The 22,951-nt window shown below is 35.3% G+C and overlaps 1 pseudogene; it reads right to left on the bottom strand.

Annotated features, from left to right (window-relative positions):
- Positions 1-6,593: 6,593 nt before the first annotated feature.
- Positions 6,594-11,481, bottom strand: LOC122910011 (annotated as a pseudogene).
- Positions 11,482-22,951: the final 11,470 nt, after the last annotated feature.

Genomic DNA, 22,951 nt, shown 5'->3' with positions numbered 1-22,951 from the left:
ACATTCATGAAGCCAAAAACATGTTCTCATTTTTTTTTTGGCAGGGATTTCCAAGACTAGAAGCTCAAATTGGACATAGTGACCTGTGGCCTTAATCTTTTCTCATGCTATAACATCTGGAGCTCCTTAGAGCTACAGACTCTGTCACATTTCTGGTGAGCAAAAAAAGCATGTCAAAGGCTAAATCAGTTTGTGTTTTGGTAACAGGGTATGGAAAGCTCGAGTGCACAAGGCATACCTAGTCTGATTTCTCCTTGATCACAGCTAGTAAATGGAAAAAGTAGCAAATGTAGGGAGTCAAGAGACTAGCCCTTGACAAGAAAAGAAGCACAATAAAAAGGTAGTAATGACTCTGTCCTGTTACCAAAAAAAGATAAAAAAGCCAATCACCCTCATGAACTTCCCATTCAACACCAAGTTACAGAAAAACAAATAGCAGCTTGTCCCCTGGTGCTGAGAAATACATTACAAACCTAAACCATTTAGTTACTCATTATTCTTTCATTATGGAGAACTGGGACCATTATTCCGTGACCATCAGATGCTTGCTAATGAGCAAACATTTCTTTTTTAAGTAAATAAAAGTTGCTTTCAAGTTTCAACAGAAAAAGTGAGTTTTAAAGTACTCAATTTTCCTTTTCTTTCAACATTTATTAAAAATATATATGTTTCATGCTACTATGTTGTACAGGGCACAGGGAGCAATGATGATCATATAGTAAATACAGTCTTTACAGAGAAAACTTTCGATGTAGTGAAAGCAAGATATATTGATCAAATGCAGAATTACAACAATGAAAGTGCTGTAACAGAGAAATACGTAGAACGTTAAAAAGTGCCTTAAAGAACAGTAAGATATACAAGTTAATATTTGGTATAATCTCAAGTGTACAGAATACAAACTCAGAGAGTCTGAAAAATTTGAAGGATATTTAAATAATATGTTGGCTATGAGTATCCATTAATAATTAAGTTACTGAAAAAGTCATATTCTTCAGATTTTAATAAAAAGCATTATAGTTAAAATTGTGAAATAATATAAGTATTTCAAAAGTACAGTTTCATTTTCTCAGTCAGAGAAAGGCAAATACCACATGATTTCACTCATATGTGGAATTAAAGAAACCAAACAAACAAGCAAAGGGAAAAAGAGAGAGAGGGAGACAAACCAAGAAACAGAATCTTACCTATAGAGAACAAACTGGAGGTTATCAGAGGGGAGCAGGTGGGGGGAGGGGTGAAATAGGCATTGGGGATTAAGGAGTGAACCCTTCCCGATGAGAACCAGCTGCTGTTTGGAAGTATTGAATCATTATAGTACACCTGAAACTAATATTACACTGTATGTTAACTAACTGGATTTTACATAAAAACTTTTTAAAATGGGTAATTTATACTAGAAAAATCAGAAAAAAAAAGATCAACGCAGAGCACAAAAATACAATTGTCAGAAAAAATACTGCCATTATCTAAAAGTAAACACTTATGTAAACATAAGGAAAATTTATTGGGTCAGAATGTTAAATAGTATTGGTTTATTACTATTTATGTGTAAAACCTTTCAGTGATTTTCATACATTTGTATTGTATACAACTACATTGTTAAAAATAATTCCATGATCACTTTAACAAGAAAAAAAATAATAATTCCATGAAAAAATCCTTGCAGATGTAAATGAGATTATTTTTTAATAGAAAAATAAATCCTAGATTTTCTTAACTCTCTACTGTGTCAAGTAGACTGACAATTACTTTGTTAGCATAATGAGTTCAGGGTACATATTCTGTGAAATAAAGCTTGTGTATTTAATTGAAATAGGAAATAGCTACAAATTCCTGTAGAGATGAAGGTTATTTCTCCACCTCACAGAATAAGTGTTAGTCTTGTGAGTTGCGTCAATGGACAAAAGGAAGAAGACATATATTGTGGGAATCCAGATGCTCACCTGAAGAGGACCAGAAGTTTCCACTCTTGCCCCCCTGGCAATCTGTTTTCAAGCCACCAGGCAAAAAATCTCTATTCACTCCATTGGAGGATTACAGATCACATGGAGGACTATCTTAGCTGAGTTTCTCTAGAACTGTCATCTGACTACCAATTGACACCAACAACCATCACCAAACATTTAAATCCATCTTAGAATATCCAGTAACAGTAGAGTCACAAGATGACTATGGCTTTCCAATGATCCCAGGCAGAACTCACAGGAGAACTGCCCATTTAAACTCATCCCACACTACTGACAAACAAGATTATGAGTAAGTAAGCTGATTGTATAAAGCCTTAGGGTTTTGTGGTAATTTGTTATACAGGAAAGGATAAACTTATAAATCTCCAAGACATCTAGTTTCTGAAATAAAATTAAATCTGTTCAGGAGACTCTGATAAAGTCCTTTTGAATAATGGCTAAAAATAAAACACAAGTAATATTTCTAGGTAAGCAATGTGCTAAACATTTTACATTTATTGTCTCTAATAATTCTCAAAGTAATAAACTTAATACTTTTCTTATCTCTTCTTTATAGATATTGAAACATCAAGAGATTTAAAATGTTGTCCAAGTTTCCACAACAGGAAAGATAGACAAATGAATTCAAACCTAGTTTTACCTTTTAAGGCAAAATTCTTAACTAGTACACATATCTGGTATGTATCCTGTATCTTGTTCCTTCCTACTTTTTCATAATTTCTATTAATAGTGCCTACAACAAGGATTAGAAATATTGAAACTTGCAATGGCAACATACCTTAAAATGAGAAACCACAAATGGTATAAAATAACTTTTTGTAATTTTTTTTTATGTTCATAGAATAGAATGCATTCTTGACAGAAGCTCAATAATTATGTCTGTATGTAGTTTTATGTGGCTAACAGAATACATCACTACATAAAGAACAACAGTTTATGTTCATCTAGTCAGGAAATAGGAATGGCAGTAACTGGGACATTCTCAGAAATGTAAGATTATATAGCGATGTGCTACAATCACAGAGAGTCATCAAGAGGCTTTCAGAGAAAGAAGTAAAATTATACAAGGATCAGGTTAAGATGTGACAAGACAAATTAAGATATAAGCCAATATGCTTCCTTGATATGATGATAATACAAGTGGAAATGAATCAAGGATCGAATATATACTATTAACATTTTCAGATAAATATGACAAGAATATTGAAAAAATACATAAGACGTTGTATATCCCCTTTTATTTTTGAATGATCATAGAAGAACAGGTAAGCATTTCATGTGTTTTTCAAGCATACATATGGACAAAAAAAAATGAAACGTTTCTCAGGAGGAGGAGCTGGTCTTTTTGAATATTTCTATTTCCAATATTAAATGACAAAATTTATTAAAATAATATTCAAAGGAAGGTTTTGATCAATGAATTTATGATGTTAGTAAATGGTATTTTAATTTACTTTTGAAATATAAGGTCTTAATGCTGCAAATTAGCATATAATAATGGTAAAACATGACCCCTTTCTTTCTCCCAGAATGGGAACACACACAAATAAATAGATGTATATTGTCTACACATTATATATATATAATTCTATGCATGTATAGCTATATATATAATTAATTTATTCCTAAATACTATCAACAAATTGTCAATTCTTAAAAATAAATTAAAAGCATACAGAAACACTAAGCCAAAGTGATATATGCACTCCGATGTTTATAGTAGCACTATTAACAATAGCCAAATTATGGAAAAAGTTTACATGCCCATTGACTGGTGAATGGATAAAGAAGAGGAGGTATATAAAATAGTTGAGTATAGACTATTACTCAATCTGGAATATCACTCAACTGTAAAAAAGAATGAAATCTTGTCATTTGCAATGACATGGATGGAGCTAGAATGTATTATGCTAAGCGAAATAAGTCAGTCAGAGAAGGACGAATACTATATAATTTCACTCATATGTGGAGCTTAAGAAACAAAACAGATGCACATAGAAAGTAAATAGAGAGGCAAACCATAAAAGAGACTCTTAACTATAGAGAACAAATTGGTTGTTTTAAGGGAAGTGGGCAGGCACATAGGCTAAATGAATGAAGGGGAATAAGGAGGCACTTGGAGTGATGAGCACTGGTGTTGCATGTTAGTGATGAAACACTAAATTATACCCCTGACACCATATGCTAATTAACTGGAATTTAAATAAGATACAAGTGTTTCTAAAGTTATCTGTAGAAGTTTAAAAAAATAATAAATAAATAAATAAATAATATATCCAAAAACACACTTATAAAAATAAAATCCACAAAAAAAAAAGCTAAAGATGACAAAGAGATACACAATGTTCATGAATTAGAAAACATTACTAAGATGTCAGTTTTCCCCAAACTTATCTACAGATTAAAACCGACCCTAAGAAATATTCCTGTAAGGCTTTTCAGAAGAAATAAGAAATTTTGCTTCTTAAATTTAGATGAGCATATAATGAAAACAGAATAGCTTAATTTTTAAAAAAATTAAAACACTGAAACACACAAGAGAGCAAATGATACAATGAATAGAATAGTTAAGGAAAAAAGCTTGATATCCTAAATATTAAGGAGAGAGGAGTGTGTCAGAACTTGTAGGCATTGTTAATTGGGGTGTAGAATATTACAAATATTTTGGAAATAAATTTTCAGTTGAATGAATGATCTTAGACAGTTTAGTTGTTTTTTTTCCTAGGAAAAAGACTTAAAAGACAACTGATTAGAGTCCCCCCGCCCCAATCCCTGGAAAGAGGCCAAATCTGGAAACAAAAGAAATGTGGAACAGTGCAATGTGTATAACAATAACTAACTAAATAAATAAATAAGGAAAAATACTGATTGAAATAGTCCTAGAAATACCAGATTTTCCCTTTTAGTCCAACGAAATATAAATGACACGTTGGAGTATGATTTGTAAGCTGTTAAAAATGTTTTTAGGTCAAGCTATCATGTAAAAATTCATGAGTCCTTACATAAGACAATATTGGAGAGCATAATGGGAGTTCTTCTGAGTGCCACCCTGAGGTTTATTTTACTAGTCAGGCCACAGAAGTATAAAGAGGTTACTTAGTGCTTTGCTTATGATTTTTTGCTCTCAAAAGATATTGCATTTTAAGTTTAGATCACTGACCCTTTTATTGTAGCTTTCATTTCTATTTCCATTGAAGAAAAGAGTAAGAAACATTAACCTGCAATTTTCTCTAAAGTGATTTTGTTTTTCATATGCATGCCGTATATTTTAAAATAGAATACTAGACGCTGCAACAATGTATAAACTAATTGTACCCAGGTAATTAAATAATTTACACTTTTTTGCAATTTAAAAAATATCTTAAACATTAGGTATCTCATGGCATTTAACAAAACAGTTCCATTGGTAGAAACTTAACTTAAATATTCACATATATAAACACTGCTTCAAGTAAACCTGAGTGTTCACAGCAGCGTAACTACAACAGGAATATAATTATTCTAAACACTTTCTAGCAGAGAAGTAAAGGAACAATTGAATATACATATAATGAAATAATAAAATGCTATGTGGCCATAAAATAATGAAAACATGAATATGTTAGTAATATATTATAAATGTCAGTAAATATCTCTATTAATTTTATCTGATATAATAAGGTAAATAGGATAATTTGTTTTAGAATTTTCTAATGTTAAATGTGAATGTCCATTTATATGTTAAATTAAGTTTTGAATTTGAAATTATCTTCAAGCTACTTTTCATTATTGTTATTTTACTCAATATTCATTAATATATCTAAAAATATACAAAATGTTTAACTGTTTCTTTCTTATTTTTTCTATCAATACTGAAAATAAAAATAAGAATATTACTGTTTAAAATTAAAATTAAAAAAATTAATCTGAAAAATTAATCTGTGTGACAGATTTCTGCTCCTTGTTTAGGAAACATTAGTTTACAAGGCCTTTTATCTAACCTACTAAAGCTTACTACAGTTAATGACAAAAGATTTGTAGGGTGATCTAAAGAGTTATTAGAGAAAATATTTAAGTCAACCGAGCGAGTGAAAACTTGCACACAGAAGAGAATTATCTCAATTTTCTCATGTCAAATTTCAGAATTAATACAGTTTGTGAAAAAATTAATTTATTAATATCTTTAAGTAGAACATTTAATAAAACACTAACATGTAACATTCAATAAAGCATGGACATATGTATTTAAACAAGTATGTCTTCATATTCAGTGGATTTTTTTTAACAGAACATAAACTGTCTTTTTTATTGGTATTACAGTGTAGTTTTGATACAAGCTAAATATAAACACAATCCTTAGATATTCAGTCACTTATCCTATGAAACAATATGCCAAGATCAAGCTTAAAGCACTTTTAAAAATGAAAATATCTAAAACACCTTCCTCAATTAACTCCAAGAACAACATACACAAATGCAAAATTTTCAACTTGCCCATAATCACATCAAATGTTGAGGGGCTGACTGAACAGTGAAAAATGATGCTAAGTTTAAAATTAGCTCCAGGTAAAAGCATTTCCCACATCCACTGTCTTTGTATTCTGCACTGAGTTCCAAAGTAAAGACAGCTTCCCACTCTCCGCATCACCAGAGGCTATGAGTTCCTCGGCTGACGTTCACAGACCTTTTCATCCTCTTTCCTCGTAGGTCCTCAGCTTTTTAGAAGGAGACATACGGATGGATTTCCATGGAATGGATTATAAAATACTGGTTCTCAATTAAAATTCTGTGTTTTCCATTGGCATAACCATAGCTCTCTGCAGCCAGACAAGGTTTATTTTTTTGAATTTTCCAACCACTCCTTAAACTTTCTTTCTGCTATTTCCTTTTTTCCCTGTAATTCACCTTACCATTATTTTTTTTTCCTTTTCTTCTTATCACGTTTTCCAACATTTTTTCTTCAACCATTCTTGATATTTTTCTTCTACCTTTTCTTGCAGATGTTTCTTCACCAGTTCCTCTACTGTGTTTACTTCCATTTCTTTATTAATTTTTGATCCCTTTTTCTTTACTGTTCATTCTTTTCCTGAACCCATTCCTTGTACGTTTCTTTAGCAATTACCTTTCTTTCTATCTTTTTTTTTTCATAGTCTTCTATTTCTTTCCTATTTCCTAGTTGTTTTAATTCTTCCAGAGCTTTCTGTTGTATACAGTCACATTCTTTTTCTTTGCCAACAAACTGCACCTCGCATGGATTTAGGCAGCTTTTTGGTAGGTGCACCTGTTTCTGTTCTTGGTTGCCTTCTGATTCAACCACACAGGAGCAATTCTGTACCTCCACTGCTCTCAAACTCGCCACCTTAGCCTCTGAATGATGAGCATCTTCATCCACATTTTCCTCAGCCTCCCCTGGCCATTGCTGTAGTCAAAAAAGATGCGCTAGTGGCTGAGGGGAGACAGTATCTGCAGGTGGATTTGCTGTAGCCCAGCAGCAGTGACCACAAGCAGACTATCACCATTGCCAGCCCCTGCCCCTGGGTGCCTGCCATGAGGACCAGGACGTGCAGTCACCAAGGACAGACAGCACATAAGATGGAGGCAAATCAGCCTCCCATGGCTGGGCAGCCCATATTGGACCCATCAAGTTCAAACCAATGGTTTCTTAATTAGAATGATAAGTAGATTTTTCACAATCATGGCTAAATGGAATTGTCACCACAATTGTCATCTAAATGACTAGCTTTACCTTGAAGTTGTTATTTTGGTGCCTACTTTCCCCTCAAGATTTTTCCAAAAACCTATTATAAACTGGACAACATCTCATGGAGAAAGAATTAAAATTGGAAACTTTCTTTTGTCTCTATAAGTTATCAAATATAACAAATGTCAAAAACAAACTCATTGAATTAAGTGCATTGTAATTAAAATCACCTATAATCTCTCCTGTATACTATGAATGAGGTCTCAAGACGTATGGGTAAGAAAGCCCAATTTTACAAAGACTGCTTTGATATTGACTTGTGTTTTGTGTAACAGTGGAAAGATATAATCATTGTACATCTCAGTTTTTAAAAATCTGAGTTTCTGATACTTTATTTATAATTGTATCTTTTTTCTTTTATTTTTCTAATTTTTTTTCTAATTTAACTACATAGTTAATTAACATTATGTATATATATTCACTCATGATGTGATAGTGTTATATTTATATTGTTCTTTTATTTTTCTAAATTTTTTCTAATATTTTCTAATTATTTTTCTAATTTTTTTCTATTTATAATTGTATGCATGTCTTTGTTCTTTTATTTTTCTAATTTTTTTCTAATTTTTTTTTCTTTTATTTTTCTAATTTTTTTTCTAATATAATTCTACCACTTCCTTTTTAAATTATTTTGTTGCATTTGAACATACACTTTATATTTTATTTTTGGCCTTTATCCTTCTCTTTTTCATTTGAATACCTAAAATTCATATTTTGTGAAACTTCTGAATTTCAATTTTTATTTTGTTGCCAAAAAAAATGTGGTTTTATTTCCCTCTATTTTTCCCATTGCTTAGTTCTCACTTTCAGTATAGATCTAGAATTTTAAGTCAAAATTAGAATTTATAATAATATTGCAATATCAACTTTTGATAGTAATTATTATTTGCATTTAATAAGAATTGATTAAGATACATTTCAATATTGGTCTTACATTCTAATACTACCTTTATGGATTTGTTATCATTCTTGTTTTCCTGGTTGCTGCTTAATTTTTTAGTTGTGCAAGTGTTAGTTATAATCTAACATTGTGTCATAAAAATTATTTTATTTAGTACAAATAAGAAGACAGTGGTAAAACCTCACTACCTAAGGGGAAGAAAGAAAACCTCAAGTACATAAGGAAAAGATGATTATATAATACAGTTCATGGGGTATTCCATCAACAATAAAATATATAGAAGACAGCATAGCAATTATTTCAGTGCTGAGGGAAGTAATTTTGAATGTAGTAGTAGACATGCAATCAAATGTTCATTCATATCAGAAGAAAACAATGTAATTTTTATAACATAAGACATTCCATCAAGGGAAAGAAATTCTGGCATTTGATTTGATGATGTTGAGAGAAGCCATGGTTAATTTTAAGGATATCTATATAAAGTTTATTTTGCATAAATGAATAAGTCAATATTTTTATGCCATACTTCTTCCCTTTGCTACTTTTCTATGTCCCCTGAAACCCCAGAGAAGAAATAATAGCATTAAGTTGTAAAGCTAATAAAAATAACTAAAATATTGCATCATGTAAAAAATTTTTCCAAATAAAATTTCCAAGTAGAAAGACTAAACTAAGTCACCAAGCGCACAGATGAGCTAAAAACTCAGAAGAAATTATTTAAAAATTGCCAAACAAAAGATAAATACACTCCATAACAGAACCAATTTGGCTTATGATCATAACAGTTTATCAATTATTATTATTACTAATTTATGGAAACTAAATCATAACCCACAAGTTACTTCTGGTTTTGATCTTTCATCATTATTATCGGGTAATAATAACAAGAATCAATACAAATTTCAAGAATTAATACAAATCAATACAAATACAATATTTAAATTGAAAACTTTTTCTGTATGATAGGACTACATAGTTAATTAACATTACGTATATATATTCACTCATGATGTGATAGTGTTATATTTAGAAATCTGATATAAAAATATCTTACTCTCCAGTGACTTGTCTAATTGCTGAGTAATATTACATACACACACATATACACATGTGCATGCACACACACACACATACACACATACACAAGTGCTTCTAACTTACTAAAGCTTTTTATCTAGTTGGGAAGAACAAATTTTGGTTAGGAAAAACATGAGTAGTGTCAGGGTGAAGAAAGAATTGTTGCATATTTAGAAAAAATCTAATAAATTAATAAATTAATTTTTAAGTAATTAAACAGGAAAATAGAATTGTTTTAAGAGGTTTTGTTTTTAAACATTGGAATTGAAGAAATGAGATCAGAAGCATTTTATCTTGATGAAGCCCCCAAAGTTTATTTTGCCTTTGGAGAAATATCTTGAAAGAAGTTGCTGTGGCAGTACTGAAGAGGTTACTGCCTACGTTCTCCTCTAGGATTCTGATGGATTCCTGTCTCACTTTGAGGTCTTTTATCTATTTCAAGTTTATCTTTGTAAATGGTGTAAGAGAATGGTGATGCCCCTAGTTTTGCTTTTCTTCTTCAACATTTCCTTAGCAACTTGGGGTCTCTTCTGGTTCCATACAAATTTTAGGATTGTTTGTTCTAACTCTTTGAAAAATGCTGGCAGAATTTTGATAGTGATGGCATTGAATGTATAGATGGTTCTAGGCAGGACAGACATTATAACAATGTTTATTCTTCAGATCCATGAGCATGGGATGGTCTTCCAACTTTTTGTGTCTTCTTCAATTTCTCTCATGAGTGTTCTGTAGTTCTTGGAGTACAGATCCTTTACCTCTTTGGTTAGGTTTACTCCCAGTTATCTGATGGTTATTGGTGCTATAGTAAATGGAATCAATTGTCTAATTTCCATTTCTATTTTTTCATTGTTAGTGTATAAGAAAGCAACTCATTTGTATACATTGATTTTGTATCCCTCCACATTATTGAATTGCTGTATGAGTTCTAGTAGTTTGGGGGTGGAGTCTTTTGGGTTTTCCATAAAAAAGTATCATGACATCTGAGAAGAGAGTTTTACTTCTTCTTTGGTAATTTGAATACATTTTATTTCTTTTTGTTATCTGATTTTTGTTTCTAGGACTTCTAGTACTATGTTGAATAACGGTGGTGAGAGTGGACATCCTTGTCATGTTCCTGATCTCAAAGGGAAGGCTGTCAACTTTTCCCCATTGAGGATTATAGTTGCTCTGTGTTTTTCATAGATAGATTTTGTGAAGTTAAGGAGTGTTCCCTGTATCCTTATATTTTGAATCATTTTAATCTGGAATGGATGCTGTATCTTGTCAGTTGGTTTTTCTGTAGCAATTGAGAGGACCATGTGGTTCTTCTCTCTTGTCTTATTGATTTGCTCTATCTCATTGATTGATTTGTGAATGTTGAACCACCCTTGCATCCCATGGACAAATCCTACCTGGTCATGGTTGATAATCTTTTTTAAAGTACTGTTAGATCCTATTAGCTAGCATCTTGTTGAGAATCTTGACATCCATATTTATTGTGGGTATTGGTCTGAATTCTCCTTTTTGGTGGGGTTTTTGCCTATTGGGATCAGGGTAATGCTGGCTTCATTCAAAGAGTCTGGAAGTTTTTCCTCTGTTTCTATCTTTTGAAACAGCTTCAGGAGAATAGGTATTATTTCTTCTTTGAATGTTTGGTAGAATTCTCCTGGGAATCCATCAGGTCCTGGGCTCTTGTTTTTTGGGAACTTTTTGATCACTGTTTCAATCTTGTTACTAGATAGTGGTCTATGCAGGATGTCAATTTCTTCCTGATTCAGTTTTGGAGGTTTATCGATTTTCAGAAATGCATCCATTTCTTCTAGGTTGCTTAACTTATTGGCATATAACAATTGATAATAACTTCTGAAGTTTGTTTCAATTTTTTGGTGTTAGTCATGATCTCTCCCTTTTCATTCATAATTTCATTAATTTGAGTCCTCTCTCTTTTCTTTAGGATTAGTTTGGCCAATTGTTTATTGATCTTATTGATTCTTTCAAAAAAATTTTCTGGTTTAATTGATGTGTTCTACTAGTTTCTCTCTCATTGATTGCTGCTCTAATCTTGATCATTTTCCTTCTTGTGTGTGTTTTTTGTTGGCTTAATTTGTTGTTAATTCTTCAGTTCCATAAAGCTGTAAAGAAAGCTGGTGTATTCTGGATTTTTCATTTTATTTTATTTATTTATTTATTTATTTATCTTTTGAGGGAGGATTTAATGGCTATGGATTTTCCCCTTAGACCCACCTTTGTCATACCCCATAGATTTTGGACCAAAGTGTCTTCACTCTCATTGGTTTCTGTGATTTGTTTAAGTTTTTCTTCGTTTTCCTGGTTAATCCAAACATTCTTAAGCAGGGTGGTCTTTAGCTCCAAGTGTTTGATTTACTTTCAAACTTTTTCTTGTGGTTGAATTCCAGTTTCAAAGCATTGTCATCTGAGAATATGCAGGGAATAATCTCAATCTTTTGGTATCGGTTGAGCCCTGATTTGTGACCCAGTATGTGGTCTGTTCTTGATAAAATTCCATGTGACCTTGAGAAGAATGAGTATTCTTTTGTTTTAGGGTGGAATGTTCTGTGTATATCTAAGAGGTTCATCTGGGTCAATGTGTCATTCAATGCTTTCATTTCTTTATTGATTTTCTGCTTGGATGATCTGTCTATTACTGAGAATAGCATGTTAAGATCTCCTACTGTTAATGTATTTATATCAATATGGCCCTTTATCTTGATTAACAGTTGTCTTATGTAGTTGGCTTCTCCTGTACTGGGGGCATAAATATTTACAACTTGTAGCTCTTCTTGGTGGATAGTCCCTTTAAAAATGATGTAGTATCATCCTGCTTTATCTCTGACTACAGTCTTTACTTTAAAATCTAATTTATCTGATATGAGAATAGCTACCCCAGCTTTCTTTTGAGGCCATTTGGCATGAAAGATGCTTCTCCACCTCTTTATTTTCAGGGTGGATGCAACCTTATGTTTCAAATGGGTCTCTTGTAGACAATATATGAACGGGTCCTGTAGTTTTATTGAATCTGCAATGCTGTGCTGTTTTATGGGAGCTTTTAGGCTGTTCATGACTGATTATTGAAAGATACATTTTTTTTCTTTTCTTTCTTTATTATTTTTTTAAAATTTTATTTATTTATTTGACAGACAGAGATCAAAAGTAAGCAGAGAGGCAGGCAGAGGGAGAGGAGAAAGCAGGCTCCCCCCTGAGCAGAGAACCCAATGCAGGGCTCAATCCCAGGACCCAGGGATCATGACCCAAGCTGAAGGCAGAGGCTTTAACCCACTGAGCCACCCAGGCGCCCCTGAAAGATACATTTTTATTGACATCATGTTGCCTGTGAAGTCTGTGTTTCTATAGAGGGTCTCTAAAAATTTCTGTTCTATGACACTCTTGGGTTCTTTCCTCTTACCCCCCGCCCCGCCAAGTATTTCTTGTAGTGCTGGCTTGGTGGTCACATTTTTTTTTTTAAGATTTTATTTATTTGATAGAGAGAGAGAGAGAGATCACAAGTAGGCAGAGAGGCAGGCAGAGAGAGAGAGAGGGGAGGAAGCAGGCTCCCTGCGGATCAGAGAGTCCGACGCAGGGCTTGATCCCAGGACCCTGGGATCATGACCTCAGCCGAAGGCAGAGGCTTTAACCCACTGAGCCACCCAGATGCCCCATGGTCCCATACTCTTTTAAACCTTGTCAGTTTTGGAAGCTGGCAAGTTTTGGAAGTTTATCTTTACATCTATTTTGAATGCCAGGATATATGCTGGATAAAGTATTCTTGGCTGCATGTTGTTCTCATGTAATGCCCTGGATATGTCTTGCCAGCTGTTTTTGGCTTGCCAGGTTTCTGTGGGAAGGTCTGATGTTATTCTGATGGACCTTCCTCTGTACAAAGGAATCTCTTCCCCCTTACTGTTCTCAAAAGCTCTTGTCTAAAATTATGATTCATCAGTCTTGCAATCAAGAGCCTTGAGGTCTTTCTAGATTTATTCATGTTAAGGGGTGCTCCTTCTACCTGTAGGACACTAATGCTTATTCCATTCCCCATACTGGGAAAACTTTCATGTAGAATTTGTTCAACTATATCTTCTATTCTTCTTTCTTTCTCCTCCCCCTCAGGGATCCCAATAATTCTGACGTTGGAACATTTCATGACGTCATTTATTTCCCCAATTCTGTTTTCACGGTTTTTAAGCCTTTTGTTCCAGGCCTCCTCCTGATCCTTTTTCTCTATCAGTTTGTCCTCTAGATCACTAATTCTATCTTCTGCTTTGATTACCCTAGCTGTTAGCATATTTAGATTAGAGAGGATCTCAGTGATAGCATTTTTACCTTCTTCCCAGGTAGGTTTCACTTCTACCCTTAGTGATTCCAGTTCCTGGATAATTGTTACCCAGAATTCCCTTTCTGATTTACTGTTTATGTCCATATCTAATAGTTGTGATGGAGAGGCCACAATATCTGAATTTTTCCTCTCTTGGGTGTTCCTCCCCTAGACCTTCTGATGAGATGTAGTTGAGGGGATGTTTAGCTGAATATATCAATCACAATCTGGCAAGGTGAACCCTGGAAAGCTTTGGACCAATTGGAAGTCACTACCAAAAAGTAAGAAAAAAGAAAATAAAAGAGAGAGAGAGAGAGAGAGGGAGGGAAGGGGAGAGAGAGAAAAAAGAGAAGACCCAGCCCAATTGCACTCTGAAAGTAAGATTTATAAGGTATACAAACAAAAAATGAACAAATGACTAACAAAAGTAAATGACAAGAAAAAGAGATAACCCAGCCAAAATGAACCCAAATGATATGATTTATATAATACCAGAACAAAAACAAATACACAGAAACACTGACAAAAGAAAAAGATGGGAGGCTGGTTATAAGTCCTTGATGTGGGCAAGGAAAGTTATTTCGATTCTTCCTGGGTGTATCTTGTTATCTTTCTTAATGGACTCAACTTTCCAGAGATAAAGGGAGATTAAAACTGGTTTATATTTAGGTAGGGGTAATATTAATTAAGGAAAGAGGTTTACCTTGAAGCTTGTATCTGTATGTATATTAAAAGAAATAGAAAATAAAAAGAAAAACACAAGTATATGTATGAAAAAAATTCAAGTTAAAATGTTATTATGGGATATATTGTATTAAACCTCTATTTGTAATGCTAAGTAGGTAAAAATTTTAAAAAGAACAAGAATAGTAAGATTGAATTAAAACAGAAGTTGTATCTATGAAATATACAGTTTTTAGGATATTAATGGGAGTTTAATATCTTGTTTTCCCCTGATGTTGGGGTTTTACAGTTTTATGGGGACCCTGTGGTGGTTGTCCTCTCATTCTTTGGCTGGCTTGCAAGGGGAGGGGCCTGCTGCATTTTTGTTTTTCAGTCTGTCTTGCTTGGGTCGAGTCTTCCAGTTCCCTATCAAGGGGCCAGGTTCTGTGGAAACCATTTTTTTAGGCTTTGTTCTCTGGAGATTTTTGTCCTTTGACAGCTTTTTGTACCTTTTTGGAGGTTTAGGGAAAAGCTAACTAACCGAGTCCTCAGTCTCAGAGAGAAGCCTCAGTCTGCTCCCCTCTGGGTGGTCCAGAACACACAAACCCCCTCTGCAAACTCTGTTGAGCCGTGCAACCTCTCACTGTCAGTGCATGTCCACAGTCACCATCTCAGGGGTCACCCGAAGCACCTGCTTGTCTCTGCACCCCCATACCACTAAAACCATAAGTGATATTGGTTCACAGAGCCTGCTTCTGGTGGCTGCCTTTGCCTGGACTGCTGTCTGGAGTAGTTCCTTCAAGTCGGGGCTGGGAGTGTCCAGACTCCTGGCCAGCCTTAGAGACTGCTGGCTAGAGCCCCCAGAGAGCACTCCTAGGCTCAGATGGGAAGCACGGTTCAGACTAGTTGCGCAGTGAGCACAGAGTGTAAAAGGCTGTGGTTCTAGAGAGTGCCATCAGACTCTCTCATGCGGGGGTGGTGGGGGTGGTGGGAGTGTGACCCAGCTGAGCGGTGGTGCAAGCCGCACAACCCTGGGGTCCTGGAGACCAGGAACTGGAGTCTCCACTGCTGTACTCTCTATGGCATGGGTGGTCGCCAGAGTGGCTGTTCTGGGTCTATGGGCTTAGGTCCCTGCCTGTGCCCTCCCAATTCCACCAGCTTCCCTTTAAGATCTTTTGCTCTTTTTGAGTGCTTTTAACTAGACTCCAAATTAATGCTGGTCCCCAATCACAGGGCACTTTTCATAATGGGGTATTACTTTTCAATGCTTTGCTTTGGTAGCTCCCTCCCCTTTCTGTTTATCCTCCAATATCAATCTGATCATGCCCAGTACACTTTACCTCTCCACTGCTGTCTTCTGCCCCATAGGGATCCAGAAGTGTATATAATCCAATATCTCAGGCTGGTTTCATGGGTGTTCAGAGTGATCTGGTAGATAATCAGCTCACTTTAGTGGACTGGCTGAAACAGGGTCTCCTACTTCTCTAACATCTTGCCCCTCCTCCTCCTAAGGTGTAATTTTAAATGGGTAGCTAATATGGAGAAATTGCATTGGACATGAAGAATAAGAAACTGAAGATTCAGGTAATTGTTTATATTCAGAGGCATCAACACCTCCCATGGTTGATGAAGCTGAGAGTATAGAAAGAAATACTAAGTTAAGCACCACTTAAATCAAGGTAAAATACAGGTGGGGGATCTTAAGTATCTGAATGCAGCAAACCTGACAGTGTAAAACATAAGCATCATTGTTGTTTTGTGGATATGCTTTATTTTATATCATGTTGCATTTACAATCTTTTTATATCTATTTTGTGCCAGTACCATGCTGTCTTGGTGATCACAGCTTTATAATAAAGCTTGAAATCAGGCGATATGATGCCCCAAGCTTTGTTTTTCTTTTTCAACATTTCCTTAGCAATTTGGAGTCTTTTCTGGTTCCATACAAAATTTTAAGATTGTTTGTTCCAGCACTTTGAAGAATGCCTGCGGAATAGGAGAAGATATTCACAAATGACACTACAGACAAAGGCCTGATATCCAAAATCTATAAGGTACTCCTCACACTCAACACTCAAAAAGCAGATCATCACATCAAAAAATGGACAGAAGACATACAAATGGCTAACAGACACATGAAAAAAAATGTTCATCATTACCCATCAGGGAGATTCAAATTAAAACCACACTGAGATACTATCTTACACCAGTTAGAATGGCCAAAATTAACAAGACAGGAAACAACAGGTGTTGGAGCAGATGTGAAGAAAGGGGCACCCTTTTACACTTTTGGTGGGAATGCAAGATGTTGCAGCCACTTTGGAAAATAGTTTGGAGATTCCTTTAGAAATTAAAAATAGAGCTACCTTATGACCCTGCAATTACACTACTTGGTATTTACCCCAAAGATACAGATGTAGTGAAAATAAAGGCGATCTGTACCCCAATGTTCATGGCAGCAATGGCCACAATAGCCAAACTGTGGAAAGAGCCAAAATGCCCTTCAACAAACAAATGGATAAAGAAGGTATGATCCATATATACAATGGAATATTATATCTCCATCAGAAAGGATGAATACCCAACTTTTGTATCAACATGGACAGAACTGGAAGAGATTATGCTGAGTGAAATAAGTCAAGCAGAGAAAGTCAATTATCATATAGTTCACTTACTTGTGGAGCACAAGGAGTAACATGAAGGACATTAAGAGAAGGAAAGGAAAAGTAAATTGGGGAAATTAGAGGAGACAAAACATGAGAGACAGTGGACTTTAAGAAACAAACTGAGGGTTTTGGAAGGGAAGGGGGTAGGGAGATGGGTGAGCCTGGTGGTGGGTATTTTGGAAGACACATATTGCATGGAGCACTGGGTGTGGTGCATAAACAATAAATCCTGGACACTGAAAAGTAAAATAAAATTTAGAAAAAGGAAATGAGATCAAGGGGTATAGAATTTAAGTGAAGACTAGCTTAAGGATTCATTGATAAAGTCTTTGTAAAATCTAAGTAAACTTTTGTTGGAAAACTTTTTAAGAACAGAATAAACATTGCTATAAAAGAAGTTCTTTCAGGGGCGCCTGGGTGGCTCAGTAGGTTAAAGCCTCTGCCTTCGGCTTGGGTCATCGTCCTGGGGTCCTGGGATTAAGCCCCACATCGGGCTCTCTGCTCTGCGGGGAGCCTGCTTCCTCCTCTCTCTCTGCCTGCCTCTCTCTACTTGTGGTCTCTCTCTGTCAAATAAATAAATAAAAATCTTTTAAAAAAAGTTTTTTTCAAAATATTCTTATTATTTATGAAGGCTAAAAGACACTGTTGGAATTTGACTTAACTTACAAGTGAAACAATGAGTTTGGTAGGAGCCTATATACAAAGGGAGTCAAGGAATATTTAGAGTGTTTAGCTTTATTTATTTATTTATTTATTTTTAACCAAGGTCTTTTGACAAATTAGTATAGGAGGACTTAAACTGAGTTTCTCGTATTGCCTAATCTAAGGTATATTCTACAACAATTCATTATTTTAATATTCAGTCACCGTTTCATTTGGTTTGCTATGGATGTTGCCAATCTCAAGTAATACTCTAGAAGAATTTACACATTTGGAATATGTAATTCTAAAATTACACATGAGCCAGTTACATTGAAGACTATAATCACATATATAGTAAACAAAATAAAAAAGAAAAAAAAAAAAAAGCAAATTGACATTTGGGACCCACGAGAATATTGAATGATTTAATTGTACCATGAAAACTGTCAATAATTCACTTCTCACTGATGTAATAATTGAAAGTTATATATATATATACTTATTTATAAGAAAATTGAAAAAATATTTAATATATTCCCTGAAGCCAAGGTTGGTTTATGACTGTTACCAAAAACTTCTGGTTTCAGCTCCGACATTTGAAAAGCCTGGACATCCACAGAGCTTCCAAGGGCTGTGAGTAAATCCTTACAAGTAAAAATAAAACAAACTGAATTCAACAACTTTATGTGGACCCATCAAATAACTGAGGTCACGGGTGCCTGGGTGGCTCAGTGAGTTAAAACCTCTGCCTTTGGCTCAGGTCATGATCTCAGGGTCCTGGGATTGAGCCCCACATTGGGCTCTCTGCTAGACATGGGGCCTGCTTCTCTCTCTCTCTCTCTCTGCCTGCCTCTCTGCCTGCTTGTGATTGTTCTCTCTGAGTCAGATAAACAAAATCTTAAAAAAAAACCAAAAATAACTGAGTTCGAAGGCCAAACTCCCACCCCAAATTCTGGAGAGATAAACCAATCCAGAGATTGATCGCCAACAACTACATACCTGGATTAGAAGCCTCTAAAGTCATAAGCAGGTAGGAATTGTTAAATAATAATTTTAATGAGGTGCTAGAAGTTGAGAATAGAATAGATTAAGATTGAGATTCACCAGGGAACTGACACATCAGAGGTCCCACAGAATTTTGTAGAATTTTACCTCCAGGAACCTTATTCAGATTCTCTTTATGAAGATTTGAGAATGATCCTTGTATGCTTCTGGCAAGAAGAGGGAAAGACAAATCCTTGTGAATATGTCCACTGCTTTTTTGATTATAAAAGTCTAATGCTGGGAGCAAACCATTATTAGTGCATTGTCCCAGAGACTTAGGCATTCCTTTCTTTCCAGGTCTCTCCAGTATTCCCTCCCTAAAGAGAGGAAGAAGTTATACTAGAGACAACACTGGTAAATTTAGTCACAACCAGAAATACAGGCCTACTAAAAGACCACAACTTAATTGCAAAATCACATAATGCACCAATCCTCACACATTACTCCAATATCAACAGGGCTACAATGTAATAATAGTGAATTATACATGGAAAAGCTGCAGGGCAGAGACTCTAGGAGAACCAAAAAGGAAAGCCAGAAGTCAAGAGGGGAGACAAAATCGAGGCACCAGAGGAATCTGAAGCTACCTATGGCTCAAGCAAGTCCTAAACAGAAGCGAACATAAACCCTTACACCAGAAACCTATTTATTCAATTCATATTGCCAACAGATGAAGACTGGTTTTCTATTCTTTTCTTTTTTTCCAAAGATTTTTTATTTGTTTATTTTACAGAGAGAGATCACAAGTAGGCAGAGAGAGGGGGGATAGCAGGCTCCCCACTCAGCAGAGAGCCTGATGCAGGGCTGGATCCCAGGACCCTGAGACGGTGACCTGACCTGAAGATGGAGGCTTGACCCACTGAGTCAAGCAGGCATTCCTGAAGACTAGTTTTCAACAACAACAAAAACAACAACAAAAATAGAAGATAAGCCAATGGCAAACAAACAGACAAACAAAAAGACACCACATGAAGAGATAAAGCATTAGGGCCAAACTCAGACATAACATAGACATTTTCTTTGTCAGTAGAGAATTTAAAATAACTATGTATAATGTGTTAAGGTCTAATTGAAAAAAGTGCACAATATATAAACAGATTGATATTATAAGAAGATTGAAACTTAAGAAATAATTTTAAAAACATGCAAAAAATAAAAAAAACACAGTATATCAGTTTGACTAGGTATGATACCTAGTTTTTTGTTCAAACACTAATACAGATGTTGCTGTAAAGTTGTTTTGTAGATGTAATTAAAATATGCAACCAATCCTGTGTATAAAGGAGATCATTCTTGAAAATGTTAAGGGCCTCATTTCAATTGAAAACCTTAGAAGCAGAAACTGAGTTTCTGAGAGAAGGAATTCTGATATAAAAATGCAACACCGAGGTGTGCCTTGTTATATCAGTAGATTAAGTGTCCGCCTTTAGCTCAGGTTATAATCTCAGGACCCTGGGATTGAGCTGTGTGGGGCTCCCTGCTCAGCGGGGAGTCTACTTCTGCCTCTCCCTCTGCCCCTCTCCACACCCCTGCTTATGTATAATTTCTTTCTCCCTCTCTCAAATAAATAAATAAAGAAATAAGATTGTACTACTGAAATTCTGTTTGAGTTTCCGCCGACCAACCTGCCTTACATATTCTGCACTTGAGACTACACTATTAAGTCCTGTAGGAGTTTCCAGCCAGTCCCTCTTCTATAGAGATTAGACCCACCAAATTCCCACAATCAGGTAACCCAACTCTTAAAACTCCAATCTTTCTTTCCTTTTGCCTAGAGAGAAAGATTGATCCCACTGGTTCTGTTTGTCTGGAAAATCCTGACTGCCAAAGTCCCTGTACTGAAATGGAAAGAGGAAAAATAATAGAAAAAACAAATAGAAAGGAATTTCCTAGAACTTAAGGATTTTCAAAATGTGTAAAATACACATTAGAATACCGGAAAGAGACAAGAGGGAAAATGGAGCAGAAGAAATATTTGGGGTAACAACAACTGAGAAATTTCCAAAAGTAAGGACAAACCAGATATCCTGGAAGTTCAGAGAACACCAAGCCAATTAAATACCTAAAATAAAATAAAACAACAACAAAAAACAAAAACTGACACCTAGGCATACATATCACAAGTAGAGACTGTAAGGACCTATTTAGCCAGAGCTACTCCGTCTTGGTTAAAAGCCATTTTGTTGTTTGTGCAGTAAAACTTAAACTGACCCTGCCCCCCCACCCCCCAGAGAAACTTACTTAGAAGCAAGTCTGGGAAACCAGTAAATATGGTCAACTAGTTCCTAATAACAGAGCCCAGAATACAAGGCCAAGTCGGCCAGTTCTTGATAACAGAGCCCAGAATACAAGGATGAGTTGGGCCAGGTGGAGACATCCAATCAGTAAGAAGCACACATACTTTTTCCCTAACCACCAAAGAATGTAAACCCCGCCAATTGCACGCTAACCTTGAGCACTAATTCTGACCAGAGTAATAGGTTAGGTCAAACAGCTACTATAGGGTAAATTGTAATTCAATTGGCCACCTGTGTGTGACCTAACATGACTACAATCTCATTGGCCACCTATGTGTGGCCAGACTTTTGCTCTATAAAAGGTAGTCTGTAAGATGGGGAGGGGTCGCCATCTTCGGAGGCGGCCCCGACCAGTCAGTCAGTCAATTCTTAAGCCTGAAAGATGGGGATGGTTGCTCTCTTCAGAGATGGCCCCGGCTGGTCAGTCTGACTTCCAATGCTTAACATAGAATAGAGCTTTGCATAACTTTAACTTTGTCTCAGTCTCTTTCCCCTGGCCGATCAGTCTAACTTCTAATACTTATCATTTAAAAAAAAAAAAAAAAAAAAAAAAAAAAGCTTTAAATAAATTTAATTTGTCTTGGTCTCGTTTCATTTAATAATGGACCTAACAGAGACCAAAGACAAAAATAAAATCCTGAGGCAAACCAGTATTAGCTGGTGGTGGCTGGAGGAGGAGGGGAACCTTATCTTTTAAAGAAACAAGTATTAAGAATTATAGTAGACTTTTTGGCAGAAACCCTATCAACCTAGAATTTTATACCCAGAGAAAGTGTCCTTTAGAAAATGGAGAAATATATTCTCAGACAAATAAAATCTGAAGGAATAGATTTTTGCACTTGCCCATGAAGACAAAGTAAACCTAAGAACAAGGAAAACTGGGGCACGTGGGTGGCTCAGTGGGTTAAAGCCTCTGCCTTCGGCTTAGGTCATGATCCCAGGGTCCTGGGATGAAGCCCCATGTCAGGCTTTCTGCTCAGCAGGGAGTCTGCTTCTCTTCCTCTTTCTCTGCCTGCCTCTCTGCTTACTTGTCATCTCTGTCTGTGAAATAAACAAATAAAATCTTAAAAAAAAAAAAAAAAAAGAACAAGGAAAATTCTCAGGGGCAAAGGGTAGCATTACCTAATGACAAAAGAATCAATTCTCCAAGCCAGTCCTAAATGTGTAAACATTTCACAAAAGAACATCAAAATGACTAAGGGTGGATTGGGGAGGTGGGGATGGGAGGTGGGGTTGCTATAGAACTCCAAGGAGAAATATACAAATCCACTCCTACAGACTTTTCTTGAATATCACTATTTCAGTAATTGGTAGTTCAAGCAGACAAATATTAGCAAATATATAGTTGACTTGAAGCACTTCAACAAATTTGATATAATAGTAATTTGCAGAATAATAAATCATTAAAAAAGTAAATGAAGGAATACAAATAAAATGAACAATTCACCTATGAAGACCTTCAAATAATTTCAGTAGATAATCTGTCTTAAAAGGAAATAGAATTTTTTTTCTTTTTTTTTTCCCAATTTATTTATTTTCAGAAAAACAGTATTCATTATTTTTTCACCACACCCAGTGCTCCATGCAAGGTGTGCCCTCTATAATACCCACCACCTGGTACCCCAACCTCCCACCTCCCCGC

The sequence above is a fragment of the Neovison vison genome, chromosome 6 (assembly GCF_020171115.1).
Source record: "Neovison vison isolate M4711 chromosome 6, ASM_NN_V1, whole genome shotgun sequence".
NCBI classification, from domain to species: Eukaryota; Metazoa; Chordata; class Mammalia; order Carnivora; family Mustelidae; genus Neogale; species Neogale vison.
This window is presented reverse-complemented; position numbering and strand designations above follow the sequence as displayed.